Genomic DNA, 18928 nt, shown 5'->3' with positions numbered 1-18928 from the left:
TCCATTGCCTTGTTATCTGTTGCTGTGAAAAGGCAGCATTACAATAAAAAGTAAATTGAAATTATAATTGAAAGAAAGCAAATGGCTGCCACCTCACAAAGCCAGCTGCTCTGTAAAATGCTGGTAGGCCTCCTTTCTCAATCCAAGCATGGTCGTGGGGGCCTGGGGCCTTGGCAGGGTTGGGGACAAAGGAAGGTGCAGCACCACTCTCACAGGTGTCATAGTTACACTTTTTACTATAGAAATAAAGTTAGAGTTAAAAAAGTATAGCTGTTTTATCATTATCATCATCACCTTCATCATCATCATGAGTCTCTGTTTAAAATTAGACAAGAAGGAGGCAGGGATGGCACTTTGATGAATCAACTTGAGGACTATATAAAGATGCCAGATAAAGCTCAGAATAAGCAGGTGGTGAAAAATATAGTAATAGATATTCAGATTGGCTGGGAGTGCTGTGAAAACAAAAACACAAGACCACAAGCCAGATCTCTTCAGTCTGAGGACGCCTCAGGAGAGGACAGACCTGGGAGATGGCTGCAAATCGCAGTGGTGTCATGAGGGTGAAGCCTTGTGGTCCTTGATCCCAGGAGAGGAGTCCCCGGGCCTTCTTGCTTGAACAGAAGGAGCTGTGTGGTGACAGGAGGCAGACCTGCTCACACAGTGGAAGTTCTACTTGTGAGTCTCATTATTTCAAGGCCTAGAATGAGCTAAAAGGAGAAACAGTGTCAGGACAATTTAGGGGAAGTTCTGGGAGGAGGAGGGACAGTGACATCGGAGCAGAGGAAAGTGGGCGGGGGGTGTCTACAGAATTTCATTATTTCCCAATGTTGCAATAACAGGCCATGTTGCTGGCACGCCCTTCCCACCTGATGAAGTTTCCCATGTGGAAGGATGTGTGTAAGAACCAGGCTTGTTCCATATCTGCCTGGGCACCCCAAGAAAGCAGTTACATGGGCCTCTCTCCTTTCACCCCAGCCTGGAGAGTATCAGTTCATTTTGGCCTCCTTGGCTTGGCTATGCTGTGTCCAACCAAATAGCTCTTTCTAGCACATCATATGTGGGGGTGGGGCAAGGCTCACAACCAGGTGAGTCCTCTGGCTCCCACCCTAGCAAGGGATGTGACCATCCCCAGCTTCAGAAATCACCTAGGCCGGGGTCACGGATGCCGTGAAACCAGATGTAGAAGTTGAATGTCATAGAGCAGAAAATTAGTGTGGACAGCATCTTTGATCAGAATTCTGATTACGTACCAAGGACCAAGAAATACTTCAAGGACAGGACCTTGACCAAGAAATACTTCAAAAAATGACTTTCAGAAAATTATCTTGAGCCATTTTTCTTTAAAAGAGCCCTTTTTATGGGGGCTGCTAATCCTATGAGAGGTGTTACTCAAGCTGAGGAGGTCTGGGTTTCTGTCCCGACAACTCTCTGGATCTTAGAACTTCCGAGGCTCCGTCCTAAGCCATGCTAGTCCCTGGGGAGTGTTCAGCGTTAGAGGGGATACCATTGTGTGCCCTCACTCCCTTGGCCTGATGGGTGTCTGGATCCCAGTGTGTGGCCCTGTTCCTCAGGCTTGGGGATACTGCTAGCTTTGCCCAGGCTTCAGAACCTGACACCTGTACTTCCCCCAGCTACCACCCCCCATCCCTCCTCCCCAGGTTGAAGTGTGGCTGCTTTGGCGACCTTTACCACCAGGCTCCTGTCTGTGGTTCTGCACTGGCCAGTTTGTCCTCTGCACTTGGTCTTCTGCCCCAGCTGTCCCTGTCACCTCTGGGAGCACCACACCCAGCACGTGGAGGCTCAGTACATGGCATAGATGTGGCCGTCTTTGGTCATTTGTGGAATGAGTTAATTGAGGGAATGTATAGGCTTTACATTTCTCAAAGCGCTTTCATGTACTTGAGCTTGGGGCAGTTGCAGCCCTTGAAAAGGTTGGGTATTGTAGGTCTGGATTCCTGTTGAAGAGGCAGGCTCCGCCATTCAAAGATGCCCGTCTCTGGCCTTCCTTGTATCAGTCACTGGAGGGCTTAACCTCAGGCTGGAACATGACTGCTGTGTGTGTTTCTGGCTCCTTTGGTTGGGAACAGATGGCATCACCCACACTGAGCTCAGGCAGGTCTTCTCTTGTCCTATATCCTGCCTCCTCGATGGAGGACAGGGGCTCCAGGTATCTCAGGAAACAGGTATTTTTGCCTCGATGACAGAAGTGTAGTATCCTCTGGGATAGAACATTCTGTTCAGTATTTCCTTGGGCTCTCATGAGAACACAGAAAACATGGCTAAGCCAAGGAGGGAGTATCTGGAGATAGCAAGAGTTGGCTTTCATTTGGGTTGAGAGCTTCGGGTACAAGAAACAGATGTTTCTGTGTTCTGGGACAATTGGATTAAATACCAATCATCTCTGTGCCCAATAGGAAACTTGTCTATTTAGGAAAAAGGTAGTGAACTAAGATAACACTGGTCTGTGGCTTTGCATATCTTGCTTCTGAAGGTCTCTAAGCCCTATTTAAAATTAAAACTTAAAGCATAAGGTAACACTGACAGCTGTTTTGTTTTCTAAAATTGAGATCAGTGATTGAGTCTGGAGGTAGTGAGTAATATGCCTTCATCCACCCATAATCCATTCATCCATCCACCCACTCATTTGTCCGTCAATCCGCCCGCCCATCCCTCCATTCATCTGTCCATTCAGCCATCCATCATCCTTGCATCCAGCATTTATTAAATGCCTATTTTATGCCCAGGTCCTATGTTGTCTCTCCCCTAAGTGGGATGTCAAGAACTCTTAACACCACATACATCAATAATATGTTATTCGCGTGTCTGCGTGTGGAGCTCACTTATGTCCCAAGGTAACAATTGTCTAGAGCTGAGCTGTTTTCCATCTCGTTTTTGGAATTGTACGTATAAGTCTCAGACTCCAGAGACTTTTTATTGCTTTCAGAGTACTTTGTTATCATTTTGACCTGCCATTGCTGTAGTCTCATGGTCAGGTGAGCTAGACTTCATCTAATGTCGAGGAGACTAGGAAACTAACTGAAAAATATGGGCATACTAACTATTACACGATTACTGTTGCATATCCACTAGCTAGGATTCTGTTTTTGCAGCTAACCATATTCTCTAATTGACACAGAGCACATCCTTTTAAAGATCATTTGCTTAGAGACAGGCAGTACTGGTGTGAGAACAGGAGCTCCCAAGAAGCCAAGGGCGATGGCATCTTAGTATCTAGGGAAGGGGAGACCCCAGATGGCCTCTAGAGCGTCACTCAGAAGGGAGTGTCTTAGGAGCTTGTAGTTCCCAGGACTATGCTCAGGGGCTTGGCTTGGCCTGGAGTGGGAGGTCAGATGTGTATCCGACCTGACCTTTACTCGTCCCTTTCAAAGCCTACTGATAAGCAAGCAGAAAGGGTATTCCACGGTACAAATTAGCTGGGCAGGTTGGACTAAAACATGGTGTGCATGAAGGTGAGCAGAAGAAGCCACCCAGCTGGTCGGAAGACAGGTCAGTATGTGGTGAGAGACAGTAGATACATGCAAGTTTTTAACTAGAACTAGAAAAAAACAACAAACTATTAAAGTTGTACACGTTTGTTATAGAACATTTAACATTACCCATGGTCTCCCCAACTGAGCATAATCACATACTACTTTAAAATCATTAGTATTAGCTTAATAGTACTTAATAATATTCCCATATCATCCATTATTCTTTCAAAACAAATTTTTAATGGCTACGTGGTGTCTGATTCTATAAATGTACTATAATTTTTATAACCAGTCCTCTATTGAACATTTAGCTTCTCTCTGATTTTTCATTATTACAACTACTGCTTTTATGAACTTCACTGTGTATTAATTTTGCACACATTTTAATTATTTTCATAGGATGCATTCCTAGCAGTGGAATTTCTGGGTAAAAATACAAGCCTATTGTAACTCTTTTGTTACTTATTGGCAGAATTTCTTCCAGAAAATGTGTGCCATAAGCAATATATGAGAATGTCTATTCAGAGGGCACTCATCAACTTTGGATACTATAATTTTTCTACTGGGTTAAGAGCAAAGATACTTTTATTGGGATTTGGCTGCAGTACATAATACATACTCCAGTGCTCAAATAACAGTGATTTAAGCAAAAGAGGGTTTGTATCATTTTCATACAAACCAAGTCAAGTGGGAGGATGTCCGGGGCTGGTGTGCAGCAGCTCGGTCCTCAAGACCTTTCCATGTTGTTGCTCTGGCAACCTCAGCATGCAGCCTCCTGGTCCAGCATGTCTACCAGAGCTCCAGCCATTCCATCGTCATCCAGGCAACAGATATAGGGTAAGAGCAAACCAGGTCATACTAGTTTCTTTCAAATAGACCTTGGTGAATTTGTATACAATTCTGCTTGCTTCTCAATGTCCAACTTGGTTTGAATTCAGCATGAGTCTAGTTGCATGGCCCTGCCTGGTTGCTGGAGAATGTAAACTTTTAAGCTGAAAGGCAACGAGCCTGCTAAAAATCATGGTTCTTGTTACTAAAGAAAAGCAGAATGGATCTTGGGATGCAATTACCTGACTCTATCATAGTTTGATTTTTCACTTCTTTGATTACACTGCAGGTTTAACTTTCTTTCTTTCTTTCTTTTTTCATATATATATATTGGCTATTTGTAATTCTTCCTGAATTGCCTCATATAGTCTGTATTATCCTTCTTAGGGTGTTGGTCTTTTCTCTCTAATTTATAAGGTGGTTCTTTTACATATTAAGGATATGAATGCATCAGATATATTTCACATTTTTTTCTTCCAATTCGTCATTTGCCTTTAATGTTGTTTTCTGATAGTCTAAGATTTTGAGGAGCTTTTTTTTAATCCTTTCAGGTTTATCATTCTTTTCTTTTGGAGTTTCTGGCTTTGATGTATGTTTAGAAATCTCTCCCCACTCTGAGGCTGGGTAAAAACTTCACCTATGTTTTCATTTTGTTCTTTCATGGATTGAATTTTTCATGTTTGATGCATTAGACTAGTGGCATTCAGACAGGAAGAATAACTTACACTGTGAGCCAGTACTTAAAGCGTTCACCAAGCAGCACTCATTGTTACTCTGTATAATATGTGCTATTTTCTATTCTTTGCCATTATGCTTCATATTTTAGATCGATATGTTCATGACCCACTCATGGATTGTGACCAGGAGTTGAAAAAAATAACTGTTTTAATCAATCTAATACTTATTCTAGGGTATTCGAAGAGAAATGGAACTGTGCTTTTCTTCTTTTTTAAATAGCTCATTTTCTTAATGATTTTTCACTCTGTAATTCATCTTTTTTATCTAACAATGTTATCCTCTTTCTCAGATTTTTCAATGGCTCTTCTTACCTATTCTCCCAGATGACATTAAAACTCATCTTGAAAACTTTCAGAAAATGAGATTTAGATTGGCTTTACAAAGTAATTTGAGCAGAATGGAGGATGTTACAGTTAAGTTGTTCCATCTGGAAACATGGCATGTCTCTCTTTCCAAGTTTCCCCAGGAAATGTCTGCAAGTTGCTTTCACGTAGGCTCCCATAGTTCTCATTATATCTATGACTAGAGAGTTGATGTTTGTGATTGCTTTTTATGAATGAAATCTGTTTTTCATCTTTGTTAAATGATTATTTCATTCAAGTAGGAAATCTTCATGCTGATAGTTATTTTATTTGATCATTTTGGATTTTTAATCTCGTCTGTAGAGAATGGGCATTTTATCTTCCTCTCTCCCATGTAAATTTTGAAAAATAGCTGCCATTAACGATTACTCACTAGTGCTAGACACTGCGTGTCATACACGTATGTATGATTCCAATTAATCATCCTAAAAGCCTAGTGATGAGAGGCAATGTCATCCTTCTTTTCAAAAGGAGAAAATGGACCTTGTGAATTCAAATTGCTCAAGGTCACCCATTCAGCAAATGGCAGAGCTAGGAAGTGAACCCAGATCCGTCTGACTCCTCAGCTTGGAGCTTTAAAAGTACTTTACTATTAACATGTATGTTACCTTTTTGTGTGTGTGTCTTAATGCTTGGGCTAAAGTTTCCAGAATGGAGGAAATAATATTTCTTTACTAAGAAGCCCATGGTATGGTTATTTTAAATTTTGCTGGGACACCAATGTCCATGGGCTTGTGAAGGCCGTTGCACAGTGTGTCTGTGTGTGATTGGTCTGGTGAACTCCTCGTGTGTCACCTCCTTGGCTTTATCAATTCTCGGTCACTCTTCATGCTAGTGCGCTGTGCGTCTCTGGTTTTCAGCAACTGGTAACCAACAAAGTTCTGTTTCTCGAAGTCATGACATCAGTATCTATTATTTGCATAATTTTTTTTTATTTTGTAAAAGTTTTAGATTTACAGAAATATTGCAAAGATCGAACACAGAGTCTCCATCTATCCTGCGCCCATTTCCCCATTATTGACATCTTACATAGTTATGGCACATTTGTCACAATTAATGAACTAATATTGATACATTATCATCACTTAAAGTCTATATTTTACTCAGATTTCCTGAGTTCTTGCCTAATATCTTTTTTTTTCTGCTCTAGGATTACACTCAGGACACCATATTACATTTAGTTGTCATGTCTCCTTAGGCTCCTCGGGCTGTGGCAGTTTCTCAAATGTTCCTTGGCGCTGATGACCTTGACAGTTTTGAAGTGTACTTGGTCAGTTATTTTCTAGAAAGTCCCTCAGTTGTGATTTGTTGGATGTTTTCCTCATGAGTAGACTAGGGTTACAGATTTTTAAAAGGAAGACCACAGAGGTAAAATGCCATATTCATTACATCATATCAAGGGTACATACTGTTAACAAGACTTAGCCCCAAGGTGGTGTTTGTCAGTTTCTCCACAGTAATGTTATTCTTTTCTCCCCCTTTTCATATTGTACTCTTTGGATGGAAGGCACTAGGTACAGCCCCGATGTAAGGGGTTGGGAGCTAATGCTCCCTGCTTGGCTTCCAGCATCTGCCATCTCTTCACTTAATTCTTGGATGGAGCAGCTCCATAAGGATTTGGAATTCTTCTGCCCTAGAAATTTGCCTCTTCTTCCCATTTACTTATTCAGTCATGCATTTATACACTGATAGAAATTTATTTGGTACTTGAGGATTGAATCCAATACTATTGGATTAATCCAGTCTAAAGATTTTGTCCAAATTGTTCCATCTTTGAACATTGGGAGCTCATCCTGTGGACTCCAGTGTCCGTTTGGTATAATCTCACTGTAGTTTATTTATGTATTTTTTAGTATTTCTTTACTTTCTGGCACTACAAGATATTCAACACTTATCCTGCTTATTCCTTATCCCAGTGGTAGAATCAGACATATCTCCAAGCAGCCCTAGTTCCTTTTAATGGAGAATGGTATTAGAAATCAAAATCTAGGTGCTAGATGTGCTTATAACCATTGGAATCTGTAAGAATATACAAATTCTTCTATATGTAGCCATCTGTATCCATATTAAGCTAAGTATGAGTTCATGCTGATGTCTCAAGCTCTGATCCATTACCATATGGATCACGCTCCCTCTTGCCTTGCTGGTCTGTAACCTCCCACTCCAACAGTGAGAAACTTGGCTCCCAGCATCTGCCATCCATTTACTTAATTCTTCAATTCCAGTACGCATGTAGAGTACTGTCAGAATTGTTACTCTCTCTGTCTGTGGGGAAGAACTTTATCAACTAGAATGCAGTGCTTATGTGTAATGCTTTTACCTTTAGTCTCATAGTCTGCACTCATTTCCAAAGCTACTCAGGTCAGCATCTCTGTGACACAGTTAAATTGTTTTGTCACTTTCTGCACTTCATCCTAGGATCTCCCAACCTCCTAAACAATTTCTTAAATTTGCATATATTAAGGTTCACTCTTTGTGTTGTATGGTTCTATGGGTTTTGACAAGTTCACAGTGTCATATATCTACACTTATAGTAACATAAAGAATAGTTTCACCACTCTAAAACAATTCTCTGTGCTTTACTTTTTCAACCACCTCAAACCCCTGGGAACCACTGATTTGTTTACCATCGTATAGTTTTGCCTTTTCCAACTGTCATATAAATGGAACCATACATTATGTAGCCTTTTTATTTTTATTTTATTTTATTTTTTAAAATAAATTTTATTGGGGAATATTGGGGAACAACGTGCCTCTCCAGGGCCCATCAGCTCCAAGTTGTTGTCATTCAGTCTAGTTGTGGAGGGCGCAGCCCAGCTCCAAGTCCAGTTGCCGTTTTCAATCTTAGTTGCAGGGGGCACAGCCCACCATCCCATACGGGAATTGAACCCCGGCAACCTTGTTGTTGAGAGCTCATGCCCTAACCAACTGAGCCATCCAGCTGCCCCTCCAGAAGCTCAGCAGTAGCATGTTGCCTTCAACCTAGCTGTAGAGGGCGCAGCCCACCATCCCATTTGGGAATCGAACCAGAAACCCTTGTTCAGAGCTCGCTTTCTAACCAACTGAGCCATCCAGCCACCCCTATGTAGCCTTTTTATACTGATTTTTTTCACTTAGGAATATTCATTTAGATTCATTTGTGTCTTTTTGTAGTTTGATATTTTATTCCTTTTTATTACTTAATAATAGTATTACATTATATGGATTTTTCATAATTTGTTTATCCATTCATCTATTGAAGGATATCTTGGTTGCTTCCAGTTTGGCAATTATGAATAAAACTGATATATACATTTGAGTGCACGTTTTTGTGTTGCCATAGTTTTCAAATCAGTTGGGTGCTATTACTGTGTCATATGGTAAGATGTTTGTCTTTAAAAGAAATTGCCAAACTGTCTTTCAAAGTGGCTGTACCATTTTCTATTGGGACTTTCTGTTGCTTTGAATCCTTGCCAGCAATTGATATTATCAGTCTTGTTTTACTTATTTTAGATATTTTAATATGGGTGTGGAGGTATGTCATTGTTGGTATGTGTAATTTTCATTTCCCTAATGACAAATGACGTTGAGGATTTTTTCAGATGGCTTTTTACCATCTTACTTGGTGAGTTATCTATTCACATCTTTTGTACATTTTTCAAATTGGGTTGTTTCTTTTCCTATTGTTGAGTGTTGAGTATTTCATTTTGGATACAAGTCTTTTGTCAGATATGTGTTTTGCAAGTATTTTCTCTCAGGCGGTGGCTTGTGTTTGGGTTCTCTTAGCAGTCTCATTCACAGAGCCGAAGTTTTAAATTTTAATAAAGTCCAACTTATCTATTTTTTTCTTTCATGGATTGTGCGTTTCGTATTATATCCAAAGACTTACCACTAAACCCAAAGTCACATAATTTTTTTTCCTATTTTTTTATAGAAGTTTTATAGTTTTGCAATTTACATTTAGGCTTATCATCCATTTTGAGTTAATTTTTGTGTAAAGTATAATGTCTTTGTCTAGGTTCATTCTTTTGCATTTCAACATCTAATTATTACAGCACCATTTACTGAAAATACTATCAGTTCTCCATTGAATTGAATCCATTTCCTTTGCTCCTTTTTCAAAAATCAGTTGACTCTGTCTTTGTGGATTTACATCTCAGCCCTCTATTCTGCTCCACGGATCTATGTGTCTATTTCTTTTTTCACCACTCCCACACTGTCTTGATGATGGTAGCCTTTTAGTAAGTCTTGAAATCTGGTAGTATGAAAACTGCTACTTGGTGTTTCTTCTTCAGTATTACAATAGTCTTTAAACATTTTGTAATATAAAATCGTTTTTGAAAAGTAAATATGTTTGGTTCCCAGCTTTTTGGCCTCAAACCTGTCCGTTGTCTGGGTAATCCTGTGCTGACCGAGCACACAGTAGGCCCTCATTTATCTTGTGTTGACTGCCTGGAAGGGCAGGGTCGGGACAACTCCCTTAGCTAACCAGTGAGTCCGGCAGATGGGCTGACATAGCCATCTCAGTGGCTCTTGTGTCTCATTATCTCTCATGTGGTGACACGCACTTGTGGTTCCCCAAAGAGCTGATTCCTAGTGAGGATCGTTAATATGAAGAGATATGAAGAGGTCCGTGACGTTGATGGTTCTTAACCTAAAAACAGAGATTTGAGATAAACTGGAGCTCAGAATTGAATGAGAATGAGAGCGCTGATCATGCCATACAGGAACAAGAGAAGCATTCCATTAAGTGTTTCAGGTTCGGCTCCAGCCAGTATAGACTTTTATAGATCATTTTTATGCTCTGATGTCTGGCAATTTGGGAATTGGTGAACGTCTTAGGAAGTAGCCATCCCTTAGGCATTTTCTGGGTCTATATTTGCAGAATATTCCTCTGCACCTGCCTTCCTTTGCTCCCAGATATGCTTGGAGACTGTCTCCGGCATTTGTCTCCTCTCTGCAGTGCATGTGCATGCTTTGTGATGCATTTTCCAGCCAAAATGTAATGCTGAAGCGAGGAGACATATGCCCATTGTGGATTGGCAGCAGATGGAGCCCATCAGGATGCATTAGAACAGTTGTCCAGCCCTCACGAAGGGCTGTTAACACGTCCCTCCCACCTCTTTGGCTTGCTGGGCAGGCCCACTTCAGCTGGAAGCCAATCAGTACCGATGGCCCTTTCGCTCCCAGCTCAGAGCCCAGTCTCTGCTGGCACCACTGGCCAGCAGGCACCGGCAGCAGCTGGACACAGCCAAAGCTGGGACACAAGTGCAGGAGGAGCCACAGAAGCCCGAGTGAACAGCTCCCTGTTAACCTCCAGAGCAGCTCTCCTGGAAGGCAGTCTTGGCAGCCCCAGGCCAGCAGCTGGTTTTATTACTTTTCAAAGCATCTGAGCAATGAGTGGGTTACTTGTTGAGGCATTTAGTCCTAACCTAACCTGAGGAAAGCTGGCATGGGAGGGAAGCTATTATTCAGGTGGCCAACCAACCACCTGTGCACCTGCAGGTGCAGCATTGCCCTGGACGCAGCAGCCAGTGTCCCCTTTGAGTGAGCCACTCTGTCTTTCTCCTGGAGGCCCAGCCCGATGTGATGGCTCAGCGGAAGCTGCCAGCAGCAGAGGGTGTTTAGGCTAAATCACACGCAGGGCTCTGCCCATGGGGCTGAGGAGGCCTGCTGCCTGGATGCTCTTGGGGGGAGCCTTTAGGGTGACAGATGAGCATCTGTGATCTGAATTTGCATGGCCCCACTAGGGTCTTCTGCAAAGGCGGTGTGCGGGGTAGAGTGGCAGTGATGAGCAGTAATAACTGAAATCCAGGCCCCCAACATGCCACCATCACGGACATGGGCACTGGGCCCTCGGGGTCAGGAGCCTGCACGCGCCTCAGGTTTAGCCCCATCTCCCCAGGGCTCCAGTGTGAGCAGAATGTCCCTGTTGCAAAAGGCATGGCATGGCCGCAGAAAAGGAGTGATGCACTGTCTACATTGTGCCTGGTCATCAGACGGCCCATCGAACAGCATCCTTCCCATTCTCTGTCATCAGCGCCTCACATTCAACGAAAATCAGAAAACCCTCTTAATGCCGACTGCATGCAGGAATACAGACATGTACGCACACAGTTTCTCCTCTCGTAGAACTTAACACCTTCTGAGGTGAAAATTCATAAATTATTAAATTTCGATGATTAGAAAAATAAGCAATGCCACATGCGATTACTCATTGCTAGGAAAATCAATGGAATGGCTTTCGGCTCTGCACCAGCAGCCCTGACGCACGAGGTCTTCCTTGGTTCCTGTCATTGTCAGCATGCACCACAGGAGCCCTGTCGCTATGACGAGTGGGGGACAGCCAGAGAGGACAGAAGCCACCGCCCAGCTCCTCACCACTCTTGTTTTGGCATCAAGTAGAGACTCCCTTTCTCCTTCCCTCCTTCTCTACCTCTTAAATCCTCCCCCACCTCCAATTCCACCCCTCCTTTCTTCATTCCCAACCCCCTCAGTTAGTTGATATCTTGGCACTGAAAAGATTTCTGTAGGAGGAGAAGCAAGGGGGCAGTCACATCTCCTCTTCCCAGGCCCACTTTTGGGTAGGCATTACCTGCTCCTTCCTTGTCAAATGCCAACATCCTGGATCCAAGGCAGTTCCATGGGGGGGGGGGCAAGGGGGTGGTGGTGGTGGTGTCAGAGGTGCCCAGTTCCTCTGAGGCAGAGTCGTGTGACATCTACTGCGCTCTTCCATGAGTCCCAGAGGTTGGTGACCAGAAGTGTGGCTCCAGAATAGCTGCTTCAACTCTTACCCTCTCCAAGTCAGAGGGGACAGAGAGAATTCTGTGTCTTTTTTTTCTTCAACCCCGTCCTGAGCAAACTCCCAGGAGGGATGGCTCCACGCCAGGTCAGGAGTACACACCTCAGCCCCCCTTGCAGGTAGGCAGAAAGGTGTGCTGGTCCCTAATACCTAGTTTCCCAAAGGCATTTTCTAGTCTGTGACAAACTGATGTGGCCTCTGCCACAAACCCCCATTCATGTGGTCATTAAAATATGTAAATGCAGTCACTGGCAGCACTCCACCAGTGTGAAATAGGCCAGTAGCTCTGGGTCACCTCTCCCTGCTCAGCTGTGCCTTGGCCGTCAAACATCGCATGTAGGTGATGGGTGTTTTGAAACTTCATTTCTGTTTATTTCCGATGCGTATTTATGTATCAGGAGACTTCTTTTTTTTTTAAGCTGGGATGTCCATGGGCAGAACCCACCCCAGAGAAATCTGTAAATGAGGCCGAGAGTATGTGCGTGATGGTCTGGCTCCCCTTTTGTTTTAGTTGGAGGGGACAGTTAGTTAGTTGTTATATGCTTTTTTATATTAAACCACTTAGATATTAGAGATTCTCCATGACAGCAGCCACCATTACCCTAAGTGATACAGAAATTAATTCAAAAAATGTCTATTGAGTACCTGCTCTGAGACAGGTAGTATATCAAGCGCTGGGACCCTGTCTCAGCTTGTGCTGCTAGAACAAAATACCACAGACTGGCGATGGCTTAAACAACAGACATTCATTTCTCACAGTTCTCGGGGCCAGGAAGCCCAAGACCAAGGGGCTGACCAATTGTATTCTTGGTGAGGACACTCTCCCTGTCTTGCAGATGGCTGCCCTCTCACTGTGTCCTCTTGTCACTGTGATGGAGGAGAGACTGGGCCCTGGCCTGTTTTATCTTACAAAAGCATTCAGCCCATCATGGGGATTCTCATGACCTCATCTAAAGCCCCACCTTCTAACACCATCAAATCGGGGGTTCGGGCTTTGACATATGGATTCTGGGGGCAGACAAACATTGAGTTCCTAACGGACCCCAATGACAAAGAACAGGGAGGAAGGGTTTGCTCTCGTGGGCTGATACATTCCAGGGCGGCAGTCATACAACCAGTATATGCTGTACACAGCTGTTCTACCCATACACACATTGACCCAGAGAGCAAGCTATGTTTTTATGCATCTCCATGTCCCTGCTGCCTATGCCCACATGTTCCCATGTCCAGCATCTAGTGAGGGCTTGAAAACCCCGTCCATGATGGCCTGACGTTGATCCAGAGGTTACGGAGCCTGGCTCCTGGAGAGGTGTGGCCCCCTGCCTTTTTTCCTAAATAGGAGAGAAAGACGCCTTGCAAGCAAGGACACTGTTTGAAATCAGCTTTTTTTTTAATGGTCTTATAGAAAAGGAAGCTCCGGGTTCTAATTGCTACTATCGGAGCCAGCGCACCTGCTGGTGCTAACAGCTGCCGCTATTAGTGTGTAGCGTCTCTCCCAGGGCTGCCAGGCTGGTAATCTGAAAGGGAAATAACTTCTGGCCGGGGGTGGAGGGGACTCATTGTTGCTAACTGCTCACTGTGTCTATCACTGGCTCACCTCTCCTTTCGAGGAGAGAAATCAATAGCTTTTTAAATGTCTTGCTAAGTAAGTGTTTATGAAGCAGTTTCCCTAGGGGCTTAGCTGGGGCACCACTCAGGGTAGCAGGAAAAGCCTGGAGTAGGGAAGTCTCTGCGGTCTGGGGAGATGGGATAGACAGAGAGGGCTTCCTGATTGAAGAGAAGGAGGTCTTCAGATGTCTTGCTATTTCATTGCCATCCACTTCTTACTCCGTTGCTCCAGAACTTCTGATTGGGGGGAGAAAAAACAAAACAAAACAAACCAGTGGTCAGGGCTTGGCAAGGCAGAGAAATGTGGAGTGTACAATCAGCCTCTACTCAGGGTTACTTGGTGGATAAGGGTTAATTAGAAAAATTAAATGATGTCGGCCACCTCTCTGGTGCCCAGTAGGTATTAGGTCCCTTGCCTTCCAGAAAACAGATAATACTACTCCTCAGCCTCTGCCCCGGAGGGTTGCTCAGTCCTTCTCTGCTGCCAGCACACATTCCTCCCTCACTCCATCTTCCGTCCTTCCCTCCTTTTTCCCCTTCCCTCTCTTCCTTCCCGTAGTTGGCATGCTACCTATAGTTGACAATACTACCATGTTTTTCCGAAAATAAGACCGGGTCTTATATTAATTTTTGCTCCAAAAGACGCATTAGGGCTCATGTTCAGGGGATGTCATCCTGAAAAATCATGCTAGGGCTTATTTTCCAGTTAGGGCTTATTTTCCAGTTAGGTCTTATTTTGGGGGAAACACTGTATTAGGTTGGTGCAAAAGTAATTTCGGTTTAACAGGTTAAAAATAATGGCAAAAACCACAATTACTTTTGCACCAATGTAATATTGCACCTATTATATTGGTTTTAGGTGCACACACGATTTCTTATAGAAGCCCAGGTTTCTCCTTCCCCCCAGGTGTGTTCTCATGGTACCCCCCACTTTTGTCTGGCTCTGCACTCTCATCCTTGTGGGGAGTTTCTTGGGGGCAGCTTCACATCTTTCTCGTTCCCTCATTAACTCCCAACATGGAGCATGGGTCTGACACATAGAGGGCGTCCAAGCAGAGAGAAAAGGCAGCCCTGCTCCCATTCTGGCTCTTGGTTTTCCCTCTCCGGATGTTCTACCATCCTTGTTCGGCTTGGCCAAGAGAGAAGGTGAATGGGGCGTCACCTGTTGCAGCAGACACATGCCCCACCCTCAGGGCCCCAGCTGGCTTTAGGCAGGTCCCAGCAGGACCTGGTTAAGATTCATTCATGTGACAAGGAAGGGTGTGGGTGACCTCAGGACCCTGCTTCCCTCTCATCAAGTCCCAGGCACTGGACACCCACCCCACCCCCAGGGCATGGTAAATAAGACAGGCCAGCTGTGAAGGGCACCACTGGCGAGCGTCCCAAGACCAGAGGCCCCAGGTGAGCATGCTCCCTGGCCATGGCCCACCACCCCTCTCCCTTCCACCTACGTTTTCCCTGCCGCAGGTTTGCCATCCTTTTTCCCATCTGCCTGTTCCTTCTGGAAAAGCCACAGTCTTGCAGAGAGAAGTCTATCACTGTGCCTCTGTTTGGAGATGGCTTCCTGGAGGGTATAGATCCCTGGCTTCCTCAAGGCTTCTGAGGTTTGGAGGACAGGGCACTGTTTGGGGGTGCTGTGGGGGGCCAGCAGGCAGTAGCTCTCGTCCTGATGAAGCCGTGCTGCTGAGCGGCTCTCTTTCTCCCTCTCTTCCTCTGGGAAGAGGGAGAGAAAAGTATTGGCTGTACAGACACCTGCAGTAATGGCACTAATTGGACTGATTTCAATTCAGGTGCCAACTTGTGCAGTCCTGTGCACGCCAGACCCCGGTGTGAGGAGCTGTTCCGTGGTCTCACTCATTGACAAGGAGGCTTCGGGCAGTGGCAAGCCGCCCTTTCCCACCCCCACCGCCACCCTCTGGACCGCCAGCACGTCCACTTTTGTGCCGTCTGACTTTTCTCAAGCTTCCTCAGCTGGAAAAGACAGCTGCCCATCATCCATGTCCATTGTCCCTGCCCTGGACGCCCTTTCTCAACTACTGGCCTGTCATCACCACGTGGTTCCTCCAGGGACTGCATGTTTCCTTAACTACAACCCAGTCGTTCCCCCTGGAGTCCCACAAACCTGGGTTTCATGCCTCGTTCCGTCAGTCACATCTGTGCTTTGTGCCTGGACAAACGTTTGAACCTCTTTGAGCCAGCCTCAGGTCTCTCAGCTGTCAAAGGACGTAATAACACTTAGTCCGTGGGAGTGTGGCAAAACCACGAGATGAGGCTGTACAAGACCTCACTGGGACCTGAACCCCAGCAGAAGCTCCAGCATGCGTGGTCGTGACGGACAGCTGCCTGTAAGGATGGACGGTCCCCTTAGCGAGCGCCACCCCTTGGTCACTCAGGGGTATCGTCAGGAGTTCCATGAGGTTCTCACATGGAGACTTGGTGCCCGGCAAGTACTCCCCAAGTGGTAGAGGTCCCCATCGGTGCTGTACATACTCTCAGTGTCTTCACCTGGATTGAAAAGCCCTGTTTCTGTCTGTCTCCCTCCTTAGGCCCAGGCGTCCTGCCTCACTGTCCACAGTCTCCCCGCTCCCACAATGGGGCCTGCCCCTTAGGAGTGGGCACTCAGTGTGGAAGAACTTGATTCTCCCAGGTCCCTTCTAGCCACAGACAGGATCTGAGAGCTCAGGGTGTCCAGCTGTCCTGTTACCAAACAGGGAACGGAGGCCATTGGGGTTTACTGCCACGTCCAGCCAGGCAGGCAACCCATCCACCAGTAGACACTTAGGGAGGACTACAGATGCCCGAGACACCCCCGCACCCCTGCCCCCTACAGAGCCAGCATAGCACGTGAACAGTCAGAATCCAGCTCACTCACCGTTGTTTATGTGCAGGGACTTCAGGAGTGCCCACTTGGGGACAGCCACTGTGCTAGTAGCTGGGGTACGACGTGAGTAAAAAATCAAAAACAAAGGTCTTCGCCCTCACGGAGCTTACAGTGTGAAAGGACAGAGGACAGTCGGGATGTAACTGTACAGCACACCACACGGCTAGGAGACTGGTGTGCGTGCAAGAGAAGAGCTGCAGAACGAGGCCGAGGGACCATGGCAAAGAGGAGGGCAGAAGGTGACCTTGTTGGGTGCAGTTCCACTAGGAAGTGACATCGGACCTGAGTTTGGAAGGATTAGTAGGTGGGTGTTCATGAGGCCGAGGGAGAAGTGTCAGCTGAGTTGCTGGATGGGAGGTACCTCCGTGCGTTTCAGGGGCTCTAGGAGAGTTCGCAAGGTGAGTCCCCGGGAATGAAGGAAGGACGGTTGATTCAATGCACCAGAGCAGTGAGGGAAGAGCGCCCCCTTCCCTTTCCTGCCCAGCCCTAGGCCTGCTTCCCCTCCTGCCCTTCTCCCTTTAGCAGCTGGACTTCCTCCTGATGGCGCTGCCCTGCGGGTGTAAGGGTTGAGCTCTGATTCACAGCCTCTGGGGACCCATCCTTCCCTCTTCTCAGGAACAGGAAGAGGAATTCCTTCATCCCTGATGACCCTCCATCTTCCACCTTCCTTTATCCCTCTCCCCTCCAAGCCCTCTATCTTGAACACCTGGTAACCATCAAGCTTCTCAGTTCTTTCTTAGTCCCTTTTCTCCCACTCACCCTTTTTGAATCTTTACACTTAGCCTTCAGGCCCGACGCAGTAATCCTCACCACTAAATTCTAGGATATTTCTCAGCCTTCTTCCTCCATGACTTCTCTGTGGAATTGGGAGATGTTGACCATCCCCTTCCTTCTGCAAACTCTTCTCCCTTCTCTACAGTGGAGTGCTGGGCTTCGTCACTTAATTGTACTGATTTTTCCTTCCTTGGTTTTTCTCACTTATGCCATCATTTTCCACAGTTGACTAGTCCACAACTTCTGTTCACTGATAATGTCTCTTACCCCTTTTTCTGCTGACATCACCTTGGTTCTCTCACCTTCTGCACTGCAGCGGTCTGCTCCCAGGCTTTCCTGTCTCTCCTCCTTTACCCCCCACTGTACCCCACCTCCAGATCTTTTAAACCCACTACTTGAGGGAATAGCTGTCCTTCCCTTTTGGTATAATTGGGCTCATTAACCAACTTTCCACTGATCTTGGTTTGACTCTTGTTTATGTTGTTCCCAAGACTTGGAATACTCTCTTTCTTAAGTCAGCCCACAAAGCCACCCTAGCCTACGGATTTCTCCTCTGGATTAAAACATCTTTGGAGGGGTGAGAGGTGGAGATCTTTTTCACTGGTATTCACAGCTACCCAGCAAGCATTTATGAAGCTCTTACGACGTATCAGACCATCAAGAAATCTTTAGTGTGTTTGAAGAGATGGACAGATGTAGAGGAAGCTAGAGAAATAATTTCTTATCTGGAGAAATGACGATATATATTGATTATTCTAAACTCCTCTTTGAAGGTTCACCCACAAGCTAGGCCTGTACTTTATATAGTTCATTGTTCTTGTCATTGTCATTTTCATAACTCTCTTAATTCCTGATCTTATGATTATCATACAAAGAGTTTTTCAGGAATAAAGCTAGGCTTTGAAAGCTAGGCTTTGAAAATATGATGTTCACCCCGCCACTATTGTGTACCCTTTAAAAATACTGTCCATTAATTCCAGGTGGTTCCACAGTGGAGGCTGTGAGTGTTTTGTGTTTAGTAAAGGGAATGCTTTCAAAATGGAACCCCTTTGAAATGAGACCCAAAGCATGGCCCATCTATTGGTAATTATGCCGTGTATAATTTACAAGGAAGAATGTGCTTTCATCATTCTAGAGAAAAACACTTAAAAAACAAAACTCTTTCATTACCGTACATGTTATAATTCTCCAAAAAAAAAATCTTTGGGAAGAATTAGAATTAAAAACATGTGGTAGCTGCTAGGTACTCTCATTGGGGAATATTTACATCGAGACAAATGGCATAATCACCTTTGTGATTTTCAAAGGCAGTTGTGTCATATGAACTCTGAGCTCACCACGAGATCTGATAGGTTTTGGAAATTGGTACTGGGACTAGCTGTGCAAATCCAGTTTTAGTGTAATGGAAAGAATTCTGCTTTTGAAGTGAAGGAGCTGAGCATAAGACCAGGCTCTGGAGTTT

The 18928-nt window shown here is 45.1% G+C and overlaps 1 protein-coding gene across 1 annotated transcript in view; it reads left to right on the top strand.

Moving 5' to 3' along the window:
* Positions 1–18928, top strand: part of SPOCK1 (SPARC (osteonectin), cwcv and kazal like domains proteoglycan 1) — a 472354-nt gene that overhangs the window by 392168 nt on the left and 61258 nt on the right. The window lies entirely within an intron of this gene.

The sequence above is a fragment of the Rhinolophus hipposideros genome, assembly GCF_964194185.1.
Source record: "Rhinolophus hipposideros genome assembly, chromosome: 23".
NCBI lineage: Eukaryota > Metazoa > Chordata > Mammalia > Chiroptera > Rhinolophidae > Rhinolophus > Rhinolophus hipposideros.
Note: the sequence above shows the minus strand (reverse complement) of the source record. Positions and strands in the feature narration are given on the sequence as shown.